Source organism: Narcine bancroftii, chromosome 4 (assembly GCF_036971445.1).
Source record: "Narcine bancroftii isolate sNarBan1 chromosome 4, sNarBan1.hap1, whole genome shotgun sequence".
Classification (NCBI taxonomy): domain Eukaryota; kingdom Metazoa; phylum Chordata; class Chondrichthyes; order Torpediniformes; family Narcinidae; genus Narcine; species Narcine bancroftii.
The window spans coordinates 140903673-140917294 of record NC_091472.1 but is presented as its reverse complement, the minus strand read 5'-3'; positions in this window follow the sequence as shown (position 1 = coordinate 140917294).

The following is a 13622-nucleotide window of genomic DNA, read 5'->3' as shown; positions in this document are numbered from 1 at the left end:
GCGGGGAATCAGAGGAGGGAATCAGAGGCGGGGAATCAGAGGCGGGGAATCAGAGGCGGGGAATTAGAGGCGGGGAATCAGAGGCGGGGAATCAGATGCGGGGAATCAGAGGCGGGGAATCAGAGGCGGGGTATCAGAGGAGGAAAATGAGAGGCGGGGAATCAGAGGCGGGGAATCAGAGGCGGGGAATCAGAGGCGTGGAATCAGAGGCGGGGAATCAGGGGCGGGGAATCAGAAGTGGGGAATCAGATGTGGGGAATCAGAGGCGGGGAATCAGAGGCAGGGAAACAGAGGCAGGCAATCAGAAGTGGGGAATCAGAGGCGGGGAATCAGAGGCGGGGAATCAGAGGCGGGGAATCAGAGGCAGGGAATCAGAGGTGGGGAATCAGAGGCGGGTAAACATAGGCGGGGAATCAGAGGAGGGAATCAGAGGCGGGGAATCAGAGGCGGGGAATCAGACGCGGGGAATCAGAGGCTGGGAATCAGAGGCAGGGAATCAGAGGTGGGGAATCAGAGGCGGGGAATCAGAGGCGGGGAATCAGAGGCGGGTAAACATAGGCGGGGAATCAGAAGAGGGAATCAGAGGCGGGGAATCAGAGGCGGGGAATCAGAGGCGGGGAATCAGAGGCGGGGAATCAGAGGCGGGGAATCAGATGCGGGGAATCAGAGGCGGGGAATCAGAGGCGGGATATCAGAGGAGGGGAATCAGAGGCGGGGAATCAGAGGCGGGGAATCAGAGGCGGGGAATCAGAGGCGTGGAATCAGAGGCGGGGAATCGGAGGCGGGGAATCAGAAGTGGGGAATCAGATGTGGGGAATCAGAGGCGGGGAATCAGAGGCAGGGAATCAGAGTCGGGGAATCAGAGGCGGGGAATCAGAGCCGTTAAATCAGAGGCGGGGAATCTGAGGCGGGGAATCAGATGCAGGGAATCAGATGCGGGGAATCAGAGGCGCGGTATCAGAGGCGTGGAATCAGAGGCGGGGAATCGGAGGCGGGGAATCAGAAGTGGGGAATCAGATGTTGGGAATCAGAGGCGGGGAATCAGAGGCAGGGAATCAGAGGCGGGCAATCAGAAGTGGGGAATCAGAGGTGGGGAATCAGAGGCGGGGATTCAGAGGCAGTGAATCAGAGGCGGGGAATCAGAGGCGGGGAATCAGAGGCTGGGAATCAGAAGTGGGGAATCAGAGGTGGGGAATCAGAGGCGGGGAATCAGAGGCGGGGAATCAGAGGCAGGCACTCAGATGCAGGGAATCAGAGGCAGTTAATCAGAGGCAGGGAATCAGAGGCAGGGAATCTGAGGCAGGGAATCTGTGTTGGGGAACTAGAGGCGGGAAAACAGGCGGGTAAACAGAGGCAGGTAAACATAGGTGGGGAATCAGAGGCAGGGAATCAGAGTCGGGGAATCAGAGGCGGGGAATCAGAGCCGTTAAATCAGAGGCGGGGAATCTGAGGCGTGGAATCAGAGGTGGGGAAAGAGATGTGGGGAAACGTAGGCCAGGAAAGTTGCGCGGAAAGGGAGGCGGTGAATCAGAGGTGGGGAATCAGAGGCGGGGAATCAGAGGCGTGGAATCAGAGGTGGGGAAAGAGATGTGGGGAAACAGGCGGGTAAACAGAAGCGGGTAAACATAGCTGCATAAATAGATGCAGCGAAAGAGATGGGCGAAACATAGTGGTTGGAACTTGTGTGTTGAAAATTAGGTACACAGAACAGATCAAACAGAGTTGTTGAAATTGAGGGAGGGAAAGAGAGGTACGGAAAGAGTGGAGGGGAAAGAGTGCAGGCAAAATAGAGGCATAGAGACAGAGGTGGGGAATCAGATGCGGGGAATCAGAGGCGGGGAATCAGAGGCGGGGAATCAGAGGCGGGGAATCTTAGGGAGGGAATCGGAGGCAGGGAATCTGAGGCAGGGAATCAGTAAAAAGTTATCAGAGGCAGGGTATCAGAGGCGGAGAATCAGAGGTGGGGAATCAGAAGTGGGGAATCAGAGGTGGGGAATCAGAGGCGTGGAATCAGAGGCGGGGAATCAGAGGTGGGGAATCAGAAGTGGGGAATCAGAGGCAGGGAATCAGAGGCGGTGAATCAGAGGCAGGGAATCAGAGGCGGGGAATCAGAGGCGGGGAATCAGAGGCGGGGAATCAGAGGCGGGCAATCAGATGCAGGGAATCAGAGGCAGGGAATCAGAAGCAGGGAACCAGACGCAGGGAATCAAATGAAGGGAATCTGATGCAGGGAATCTGAGGCAGGGAATCTGAGGCAGGGAATCTGTGGTGGGGAATCAGAGGCGGGAAAATAGGCGGGTAAACAGGGGCGGGTAAACATAGGCGGGGAATCAGAGGTGGGGAATCAGAGGCGGAGAATCAGAGGCGGAGAATCAGAGGAGCGGAATCAGAGGCAGGGAATCAGAGGCGGGGAATCAGAGGCAGGGAATCAGATGCGGGAAATCAGAGGTGGGGAATCAGAGGCGGGGTATCAGAGGAGGGGAATCAGAGGCGGGGAATCAGAGGCGGGGAATCAGAGGCGGGGAATCAGAGGCGTGCAATCAGAGGCGGGGAATCAGAGGCGGGCAATCAGATGCAGGGAATCAGAGGCAGGGAATCAGAGGCAGGGAATCAGAGGCAGGGAACCTGAGGTGGCGAATATGAGGTGGTGAATCAGAGGCGGGGAAACAGGCGGGTAAACAGAGGCGGGGAATCAGAGGCAGGGAATCAGCCGCGGGGAATCAGAGGCAGGGAATCAGATGAAGGGAATCTGATGCAGGGAATCTGAGGCAGGGTATCTGAGGCAGGGAATCTGTGGCAGGGAATCTGATGCGGGTTATCAGAAGGGGGAAATGAGATGTGGGAAACGAGATGCAGAGAAAGAGGCATGGAAATAGAGGCAGGGAAAGAGAGGCAGTGTATCAGAGGCGGGTAATCAGAGGCGTGGAATCAGAGGCGGGGAATCAGAGACACAGAAAGAGAGGCGTGGAATCAGAGGTGCGGAATCAGAGCCGGTGAATCTGAGCTGGGAAATAAGAAGCAGAGCAACAGAGGTGGTGAAACATGGGTGCGGAATCGGACACGGGAAATCAGAGGTGGGGACTCAGAGGCCGGGAATCAGAGGCAGGGAATCAGAGGCAGGTTATCAGAGGCAGGGAATCAGAGGTGGGGAATCAGAGGCGGGGAATCAGAGGCGGGGAATCAGAGGCGGGGAATCAGAGGCGGGGAATCAGAGGCGGGGAATCAGAGGCGGGGAATCAGAGGCGGGCAATCAGATGCAGGAAATCAGAGGCAGGGAATCAGAGGCAGGGAATCAGAGGCAGGGAATCTGAGGCAGGGAATCAGAGGTGGGGAATCAGAGGCGGGGAATCAGAGGCAGGGAATCAGATGAAGGGAATCTGATGCAGGGAATCTGAGGCAGGGAATCTGAGGCAGGGAATCTGTGGCAGGGAATCTGATGCGGGTTATCAGAAGCGGGAAATGAGATGTGGGAAACGAGATGCAGAGAAAGAGGCACGGAAATAGAGGCAGGGAAAGAGAGGCAGGGAATCAGAGGTGGGGAATCAGAGGCTGGGAATCAGAGGCGGGGAATCAGAGGGTGGAATCAGAGGTGCGGAATCAGAGGCAGGGAATCAGAGGCAGGGAATCAGAGGCGGGAAATCAGAGGCGGCGAATCTGAGGCGTGGAATCAGAGGTGGGGAAAGAGATGTGGGGAAACGTAGGCCAGGAAAGTTGCGCGGAAAGGGAGGCGGTGAATGAGAGGTTGGGAATCAGAGGCGGGGAATCAGAGGCGGGGAATCAGAGGCGTGGAATCAGAGGTGGGGAAAGAGAAGTGGGGAAACTGGCGGGTAAACAGAAGCGGGTAAACATAGCTGCATAAATAGAGGCAGCGAAAGAGAAGGGCGAAACATAGTGGTTGGAACTTGTGCGTTGAAAATTAGGTACACAGAACAGATCAAACAGAGTTGTTGAAATTGAGGGAGGGAAAGAGAGGCACAGAAAGAGTGGAGGGGAAAGAGTTCAGGCAAAATAGAGGCGTAGAGACACAGGTGGGGAATCAGAGGCGGGGAATCAGAGGCAGGGAATCAGAGGCAGGGAATCAGATGAAGGGAATCTGATGCAGGGAATCTGAGGCAGGGTATCTGAGGCAGGGAATCGGAGGCAGGGAATCTGAGGCAGGGAATCAGTAAAATGTTATCAGAGGCAGGTTATCAGAGGCGGAGAATCAGAGGTGGGGAATCAGAAGTGGGGAATCAGAGGTGGGGAACCAGAGGCGTGGAATCAGAGGCGGGGAATCAGAGGTGGGGAATCAGAAGTGGGGAATCAGAGGTGGGGAATCAGAGGCGGGGAATCACAGGCGTGGAATCAGAGGCGGGCAATCAGAAGTGGGGCATCAGAGGCGGGGAATCAGAGGCAGGGAATCAGAGGTGGGGAATCAGAGGCGGGGAATCAGAGGCGGGGAATCAGAGGCGGGTAAACATAGGCGGGGAATCAGAGGAGGGAATCAGAGGTGGGGAATCAGAGGCGGGGAATCTGAGGCGGGGAATCTGAGGCGGGGAATCAGAGGCGGGGAATCAGATGCGGGGAATCAGAGGTGGGGAATCAGAGGCGTGGAATCAGAGGCGGGGAATCAGAGGTGGGGAATCAGAAGTGGGGAATCAGAGGTGGGGAATCAGAGGCGGGGAATCAGAGGCGTGGAATCAGAGGCGGGCAATCAGAAGTGGGGAATCAGAGTCGGGGAATCAGAGGCGGGGAATCTGAGGCGGGGAATCAGATGCAGGGAATCAGAGGCGGGGAATCAGAGGCGGGGAATCAGAGGCGGGGAATCAGAGGCGGGGATTCAGAGGCGGTGATTTCGAGGCGGGGAATCAGACGCGGGAATCAGAGGCGGGGAATCAGAAGTGGGGAATCAGAGGTGGGGAATCTGAGGCGGGGAATCAGAGGCAGGTAATCAGAGGCGGGCAATCAGATGCAGGGAATCAGAGGCAGGGAATCAGAGGCAGGGAATCTGAGGCAGGGAATCTGACGCAGGGAATCTGAGGTGGGCAATCAGAGGCGGGAAAACAGGCGGGTAAACAGAGGCGGGTAAACATAGGTGGGGAATCAGAGGCGGGGAATCAGAGGCGGGGAATAAGAGGCGGGGAATCAGAGTCGGGGAATCAGAGGCAGGGAATCTGAGGCAGGGAATCATATGCAGGGAAACAGAGGCGGGGAATCAGAGGCGGGGTATCAGAGGCGGGGAATCAGAGGCGCGGAATCAGATGCGGGGAATCAGAGGCGTGGAATCAGAGACGGGGAATCAGAGGCGGGGAATCAGAAGTGGGGAATCAGAGGTGGTGGATCAGAGGCGGGGAATCAGAGGCGGGGAATCAGAGGCGGGGAATCAGAGGCAGGGATTCAGAGGCGGGCAATCAGATGCAGGGAATCTGAGGCAGGGAATCAGAAGCAGGGAATCAGAGGCAGGGAACCTGAGGCGGCGAATATGAGGTCTTGAATCAGAGGCGGGGAAACAGGCGGGTAAACAGAGGCGGGGAATCAGAGGCAGGGAATCAGCCGTGGGGAATCAGAGGCAGGGAATCAGATGAAGGGAATCTGATGCAGGGAATCTGAGGCAGGGTATCTGAGGCAGGGAATCTGTGGCAGGGAATCTGATGCGGGTTATCAGAAGGGGGAAATGAGATATGGGAAACGAGATGCAGAGAAAGAGGCACGGAAATAGAGGGAGGAAAGAGAGGCAGGGTATCAGAGGCGGGTAATCAGAGGCGTGGAATCGGAGGCGGGGAATCAGAGACACAGAAAGAGAGGCGTGGAATCAGAGGTGCGGAATCAGAGCCGGTGAATCTGAGCCGGGAAAACAGAAGCAGAGCAACAGAGGCGGTGAAACATGGTTGCGGAATCGGACTCGGGGAATCAGAGGTGGGGACTCAGAGGCAGGGAATCAGAGGCAGGGAATCAGAGGCAGGTTATCAGAGGCAGGGAATCAGAGGCGGGGAATCATAGGCGGGGAATCAGAGGCGGGGAATATGAGGCGGGGAATCAGAGGCGGGGAATGAGAGGCGGAGAATCAGAGGCGGGCAATCAGATGCAGGAAATCAGAGGCAGGGAATCAGAGGCAGGGAATCAGAGGCAGGGAATCTGAGGCAGGGAATCAGAGGTGGGGAATCAGAGGCGGGGAATCAGAGGCAGGGAATCAGATGAAGGGAATCTGATGCAGGGAATCTGAGGCAGGGAATCTGAGGCAGGGAATCTGTGGCAGGGAATCTGATGCGGGTTATCAGAAGGGGGAAATGAGATGTGGGAAACGAGATGCAGAGAAAGAGGCACGGAAATAGAGGCAGGGAAAGAGAGGCAGGGAATCAGAGGCGGGGAATCAGAGGTGGGGAATGAGAGGCAGGGAATCAGATGAAGGGAATCTGATGCAGGGAATCTGAGGAAGGGAATCGGATGCAGGGAATCTGAGGCAGGGAATCAGTAAAAAGTTATCAGAGGCAGGGTATCAGAGGCGGGGAATCAGAGGCGGGGTATCAGATGCGCATCATCAGAGGCGGGGAATCAGAGGCGGGGAATCAGAGGTGGGGTATCAGAGGCGGGGAAAGATATGTGGGGAAACGTAGGCCAGGAAAGTTGAGCGGAAAGGGAGGCAGGGAATCAGAGGCAGGGAATCAGAAGCAGGGAATCTGAGGCAGGGGATCTGAGCTGGGGAATCAGAGGCGGGGAAACAGGCGGGTAAACAGAGGTGGATAAACATAGACGGGGAATAAGAGGCGGGGAATCAGAGGCGGGGAATCAGAGGTGGGGAATCAGAGGCGGGGATTCAGAGGTGGGGAATCAGAGGCGGGGAATCAGAGGCGGGGTATCTGAGGAGGGGAATCAGAGGCGGGGAATCCGAGGCGGGGAATCAGAGGCGGGGAATCAGAGGCGTGGAATCAGAGGCGGGGAATCAGAGGCGGGGAATCAGAAGTGGGGAATCAGAGGTGGGGAATCAGAGGCGGGAAATCAGAGGCAGGGAATCAGAGGCGGGCAATCAGAGGTGGGGAATCAGAGGCGGGGAATCAGAGGCTTTGAATCAGAGGCGGGGAATCAGAGGCAGTGAATCAGAGACGGGGTATCTGAGGAGGGGAATCAGAGGCGGGGAATCAGAGGCGGGGAATCAGAGGCGGGGAATCAGAGGCGTGGAATCAGAGGCGGGGAATCAGAGGCGGGGAATCTGAAGTGGGGAATCAGAAGTGGGGAATCAGAGGCAGGAAATCAGAGGCAGGGAATCAGAGGCGGGCAATCAGAGGTGGGGAATCAGAGGCAGGGAATCAGATGCGGGGAATCAGAGGCGTTGAATCAGAGGCGGGGAATCAGAGGCGGGGAATCAGAGACTGGGAATCAGAAGTGGGGAAGCAGAGGTGGGTTATCAGAGGCAGGGAATCAGATGAAGGGAATCTGATGCAGGGAATCTGAGGCAGGGAATCGGATGCAGGGAATCTGAGGCAGGGAATCAGTTAAAAGTTATCAGAGGCAGGGTATCAGAGGCGGGGAATCAGAGGCGGGGTATCAGATGCGCATCATCAGAGGCGGGGAATCAGAGGCGGGGAATCAGAGGTGGGGTATCAGAGGCGGGGAAAGATATGTGGGGAAACGTAGGCCAGGAAAGTTGAGCGGAAAGGGAGGCAGGGAATCAGAGGCAGGGAATCAGAAGCAGGGAATCTGAGGCAGGGAATCTGAGCTGGGGAATCAGAGGCGGGGAAACAGGCGGGTAAACAGAGGTGGATAAACATAGACGGGGAATAAGAGGCAGGGAATCAGAGCCGGTGAATCTGAGCCGGGAAAACAGAAGCAGAGCAACAGAGGCGGTGAAACATGGTTGCGGAATCGGACTCGGGGAATCAGAGGTGGGGACTCAGAGGCAGGGAATCAGAGGCAGGGAATCAGAGGCAGGTTATCAGAGGCAGGGAATCAGAGGCGGGGAATCATAGGCGGGGAATCAGAGGCGGGGAATATGAGGCGGGGAATCAGAGGCGGGGAATGAGAGGCGGAGAATCAGAGGCGGGCAATCAGATGCAGGAAATCAGAGGCAGGGAATCAGAGGCAGGGAATCAGAGGCAGGGAATCTGAGGCAGGGAATCAGAGGTGGGGAATCAGAGGCGGGGAATCAGAGGCAGGGAATCAGATGAAGGGAATCTGATGCAGGGAATCTGAGGCAGGGAATCTGAGGCAGGGAATCTGTGGCAGGGAATCTGATGCGGGTTATCAGAAGGGGGAAATGAGATGTGGGAAACGAGATGCAGAGAAAGAGGCACGGAAATAGAGGCAGGGAAAGAGAGGCAGGGAATCAGAGGCGGGGAATCAGAGGTGGGGAATGAGAGGCAGGGAATCAGATGAAGGGAATCTGATGCAGGGAATCTGAGGAAGGGAATCGGATGCAGGGAATCTGAGGCAGGGAATCAGTAAAAAGTTATCAGAGGCAGGGTATCAGAGGCGGGGAATCAGAGGCGGGGTATCAGATGCGCATCATCAGAGGCGGGGAATCAGAGGCGGGGAATCAGAGGTGGGGTATCAGAGGCGGGGAAAGATATGTGGGGAAACGTAGGCCAGGAAAGTTGAGCGGAAAGGGAGGCAGGGAATCAGAGGCAGGGAATCAGAAGCAGGGAATCTGAGGCAGGGAATCTGAGCTGGGGAATCAGAGGCGGGGAAACAGGCGGGTAAACAGAGGTGGATAAACATAGACGGGGAATAAGAGGCGGGGAATCAGAGGCGGGGAATCAGAGGTGGGGAATCAGAGGCGGGGATTCAGAGGTGGGGAATCAGAGGCGGGGAATCAGAGGCGGGGTATCTGAGGAGGGGAATCAGAGGCGGGGAATCCGAGGCGGGGAATCAGAGGCGGGGAATCAGAGGCGTGGAATCAGAGGCGGGGAATCAGAGGCGGGGAATCAGAAGTGGGGAATCAGAGGTGGGGAATCAGAGGCGGGAAATCAGAGGCAGGGAATCAGAGGCGGGCAATCAGAGGTGGGGAATCAGAGGCGGGGAATCAGATGCGGGGAATCAGAGGCGTTGAATCAGAGGCGGGGAATCAGAGGCAGTGAATCAGAGACGGGGTATCTGAGGAGGGGAATCAGAGGCGGGGAATCAGAGGCGGGGAATCAGAGGCGGGGAATCAGAGGCGTGGAATCAGAGGCGGGGAATCAGAGGCGGGGAATCAGAAGTGGGGAATCAGAAGTGGGGAATCAGAGGCAGGAAATCAGAGGCAGGGAATCAGAGGCGGGCAATCAGAGGTGGGGAATCAGAGGCAGGGAATCAGATGCGGGGAATCAGAGGCGTTGAATCAGAGGCGGGGAATCAGAGGCGGGGAATCAGAGACGGGGAATCAGAAGTGGGGAAGCAGAGGTGGGTTATCAGAGGCAGGGAATCAGATGAAGGGAATCTGATGCAGGGAATCTGAGGCAGGGAATCGGATGCAGGGAATCTGAGGCAGGGAATCAGTTAAAAGTTATCAGAGGCAGGGTATCAGAGGCGGGGAATCAGAGGTGGGGTATCAGATGCGCATCATCAGAGGCGGGGAATCAGAGGCGGGGAATCAGAGGTGGGGTATCAGAGGCGGGGAAAGATATGTGGGGAAACGTAGGCCAGGAAAGTTGAGCGGAAAGGGAGGCAGGGAATCAGAGGCAGGGAATCAGAAGCAGGGAATCTGAGGCAGGGAATCTGAGCTGGGGAATCAGAGGCGGGGAAACAGGCGGGTAAACAGAGGTGGATAAACATAGACGGGGAATAAGAGGCGGGGAATCAGAGGCGGGGAATCAGAGGTGGGGAATCAGAGGCGGGGATTCAGAGGCGGGGAATCAGAGGCGGGGAATCAGAGGCGGGGTATCTGAGGAGGGGAATCAGAGGCGGGGAATCCGAGGCGGGGAATCAGAGGCGGGGAATCAGAGGCGTGGAATCAGAGGCGGGGAATCAGAGGCGGGGAATCAGAAGTGGGGAATCAGAGGTGGGGAATCAGAGGCGGGAAATCAGAGGCAGGGAATCAGAGGCGGGCAATCAGAGGTGGGGAATCAGAGGCGGGGAATCAGATGCGGGGAATCAGAGGCGTTGAATCAGAGGCGGGGAATCAGAGGCAGTGAATCAGAGACTGGGTATCTGAGGAGGGGAATCAGAGGCGGGGAATCAGAGGCGGGGAATCAGAGGCGGGGAATCAGAGGCGTGGAATCAGAGGCGGGGAATCAGAGGCGGGGAATCAGAAGTGGGGAATCAGAGGTGGGGAATCAGAGGCAGGAAATCAGAGGCAGGGAATCAGAGGCGGGCAATCAGAGGTGGGGAATCAGAGGCAGGGAATCAGATGCGGGGAATCAGAGGCGTTGAATCAGAGGCGGGGAATCAGAGGCGGGGAATCAGAGACGGGGAATCAGAAGTGGGGAAGCAGAGGTGGGTTATCAGAGGCAGGGAATCAGATGAAGGGAATCTGATGCAGGGAATCTGAGGCAGGGAATCGGATGCAGGGAATCTGAGGCAGGGAATCAGTTAAAAGTTATCAGAGGCAGGGTATCAGAGGCGGGGAATCAGAGGCAGGGTATCAGATGCGCATCATCAGAGGCGGGGAATCAGAGGCGGGGAATCAGAGCTGGGGTATCAGAGGCGGGGAAAGATATGTGGGGAAACGTAGGCCAGGAAAGTTGAGCGGAAAGGGAGGCAGGGAATCAGAGGCAGGGAATCAGAAGCAGGGAATCTGAGGCACGGAATCTGAAGTGGGGAATCAGAGGCGAGGAAACAGGCGGGTAAACAGAGGCGGGTAAACATAGACGGGGAATAAGAGGCGGGGAATCAGAGGCGGGGAATCAGAGGTGCGGAATCAGAGGCGTGGATTCAGAGGCGGGGAATCAGAGGCGGGGAATCAGATGCGGGGAATCAGAGGCGGGCAATCAGAGGTGGGTATCTGAGGAGGGGAATCAGAGGCGGGGAATCAGAGGCGGGGAATCAGAGGCGGGGAATCAGAGGCGTGGAATCAGAGGCGGGGAATCAGAGGCGGGGAATCAGAAGTGGGGAATCAGAGGTGGGGAATCAGAGGCGGGAAATCAGATGCAGGGAATCAGAGGCGGGCAATCAGAGGTGGGGAATCAGAGGCGGGGAATCAGATGCGGGGAATCAGAGGCGTTGAATCAGAGGTGGGGAATCAGAGGCGGGGAATCAGAGACGGGGAATCAGAAGTGGGGAAGCAGAGGTGGGGAATCAGAGGCAGGGAATCAGAGGCAGGGAATCAGAGGCATGGAATCTGAGGCAGGGAATCTGAGGTGGGGAATCAGAGGCGGGAAAACAGGCGGGTAAACAGAGGCGGGTAAACATAGGCGGGGAATCAGAGGCGGGGAATCAGAGGCGGGGAATCAGAGGCGGGGAATCAGAGGCGGGGAATCAGAGGCGGGGAATCTGAGGTGGGGAATCAGATGCAGGGAATCAGAGGCGGGGAATCAGAGGTGGGGTATCAAAGGCGGGGAATCAGAGGCGGGGAATCAGAGGCGGGGAATCAGAGGCGTGGAATCAGAGGCGGGGAATCAGAGGCGGGGAATCTGAAGTGGGGAATCAGAGGTTGGAAATCAGAGGCGGGGAATCAGAGGCGGGGAATCAGAGGCGGGGAATCAGAGGCAGGGAATCAGAGGCGGCCAATCAGATGCAGGGAACCAGAGGCAGGGAATCAGAGGCAGGGAATCTGAGGCGGCGAATATGAGGTGGTGAATCAGTGGCGGGGAACAGGCGGGTAAACAGAGGCGGGGAATCAGAGGCAGGGAATCAGAGGCGGGGAATCAGAGGCAGGGAATCGGATGAAGGGAATCTGATGCAGGGAATCTGAGGCAGGGAATCTGAGGCAGGGAATCTGTGGCAGGGAATCTGATGCGGGTTATCAGAAGGGGGAAATGAGATGTGGGAAGCGAGATGCAGAGTAAGAGGCACGGAAATAGAGGCAGGGAAAGAGAGGCAGGGTATCAGATGTTGGTATTCAGAGGCGTGGAATCAGAGGCGGGGAATCAGAGACACAGAAAGAGAGGCGTGGAATCAGAGGTGCGGAATCAGAGCCGGTGAATCTGAGCCTGGAAATCAGAAGCAGAGCAACAGAGGCGTTGAAACATGGGTGCGGAATCGGACGCGGGGAATCAAAGGTGGGGACTCAGAGGCAGGGTATCAGAGGCGGGTAATCAGAGGCGTGGAATCAGAGGCGGGGAATCAGAGACACAGAAAGAGAGGCGTGGAATCAGAGGTGCGGAATCAGAGCCGGTGAATCTGAGCCGGGAAATCAGAAGCAGAGCAACAGAGGCGGTGAAACATGGGTGCGGAATCGGACGCGGGGAATAAGAAGTGGGGACTCAGAGGCAGGGAATCAGAGGCAGGTTATCAGAGGCAGGGAATCAGAGGCGGGGAATAAGAGGCGAGGAATCAGAGGCGGGGAATCAGAGGCGGGGAATCAGAGGCGGGGAGTCAGAGGCGGAGAATCAGAGGCGGGCAATCAGATGCAGGGTATCAGAGGCAGGGAATCAGAGGCAGAGAATCAGAGGCAGGGAATCTGAGGCAGGGACTCAGAGGTGGGGATTCAGAGGCGGGGAATCAGAGGCAGGGAATCAGATGAAGGGAATCTGATGCAGGGAATCAGAGGTGGGGAATCAGAGGCGGGGAATCAGAGGCGGGGAATCTGAGGCGGGGAATCAGAGGCGGGGAATCAGATGCGGGTAATCAGAGGTGGGGAATCAGAGGCGTGGAATCAGAGGCGGGGAATCAGAGGTGGGGAATCAGAAGTGGGGAATCAGAGGTGGGGAATCAGAGGCGGGGAATCAGAGGCGTGGAATCAGAGGCGGGCAATCAGAAGTGGGGAATCAGAGTCGGGGAATCAGAGGCGGGGAATCTGAGGCGGGGAATCAGATGCAGGGAATCAGAGGCGGGGAATCAGAGGCGGGGAATCAAATGCGGGGAATCAGAGGCGGGGAATCAGAGGCGGTGATTTCGAGGCGGGGAATCAGACGCGGGAATCAGAGGCGGGGAATCAGAAGTGGGGAATCAGAGGTGGGGAATCCGAGGCGGGGAATCAGAGGCAGGTAATCAGAGGCGGGCAATCAGATGCAGGGAATCAGAGGCAGGGAATCAGAGGCAGGGAATCTGAGGCAGGGAATCTGAGGCAGGGAATCTGAGGTGGGCAATCAGAGGCGGGAAAACAGGCGGGTAAACAGAGGCGGGTAAACATAGGTGGGGAATCAGAGGCGGGGAATCAGAGGCGCAGAATCAGAGGCGGGGAATCAGAGTCGGGGAATCAGAGGCAGGGAATCTGAGGCAGGGAATCAGATGCAGGGAAACAGAGGCGGGGAATCAGAGGCAGGGTATCTGAGGCAGGGAATCTGTGGCAGGGAATCTGATGCGGGTTATCAGAAGGGTGAAATGAGATATGGGAAACGAGATGCAGAGAAAGAGGCACGGAAATAGAGGGAGGAAAGAGAGGCAGGGTATCAGAGGCGGGTAATCAGAGGCGTGGAATCGGAGGCGGGGAATCAGAGACACAGAAAGAGAGGCGTGGAATCAGAGGTGCGGAATCAGAGCCGGTGAATCTGAGCCGGGAAAACAGAAGCAGAGCAACAGAGGCGGTGAAACATGGGTGCGGAATCGGACTCGGGGAATCAGAGGTGGGGACT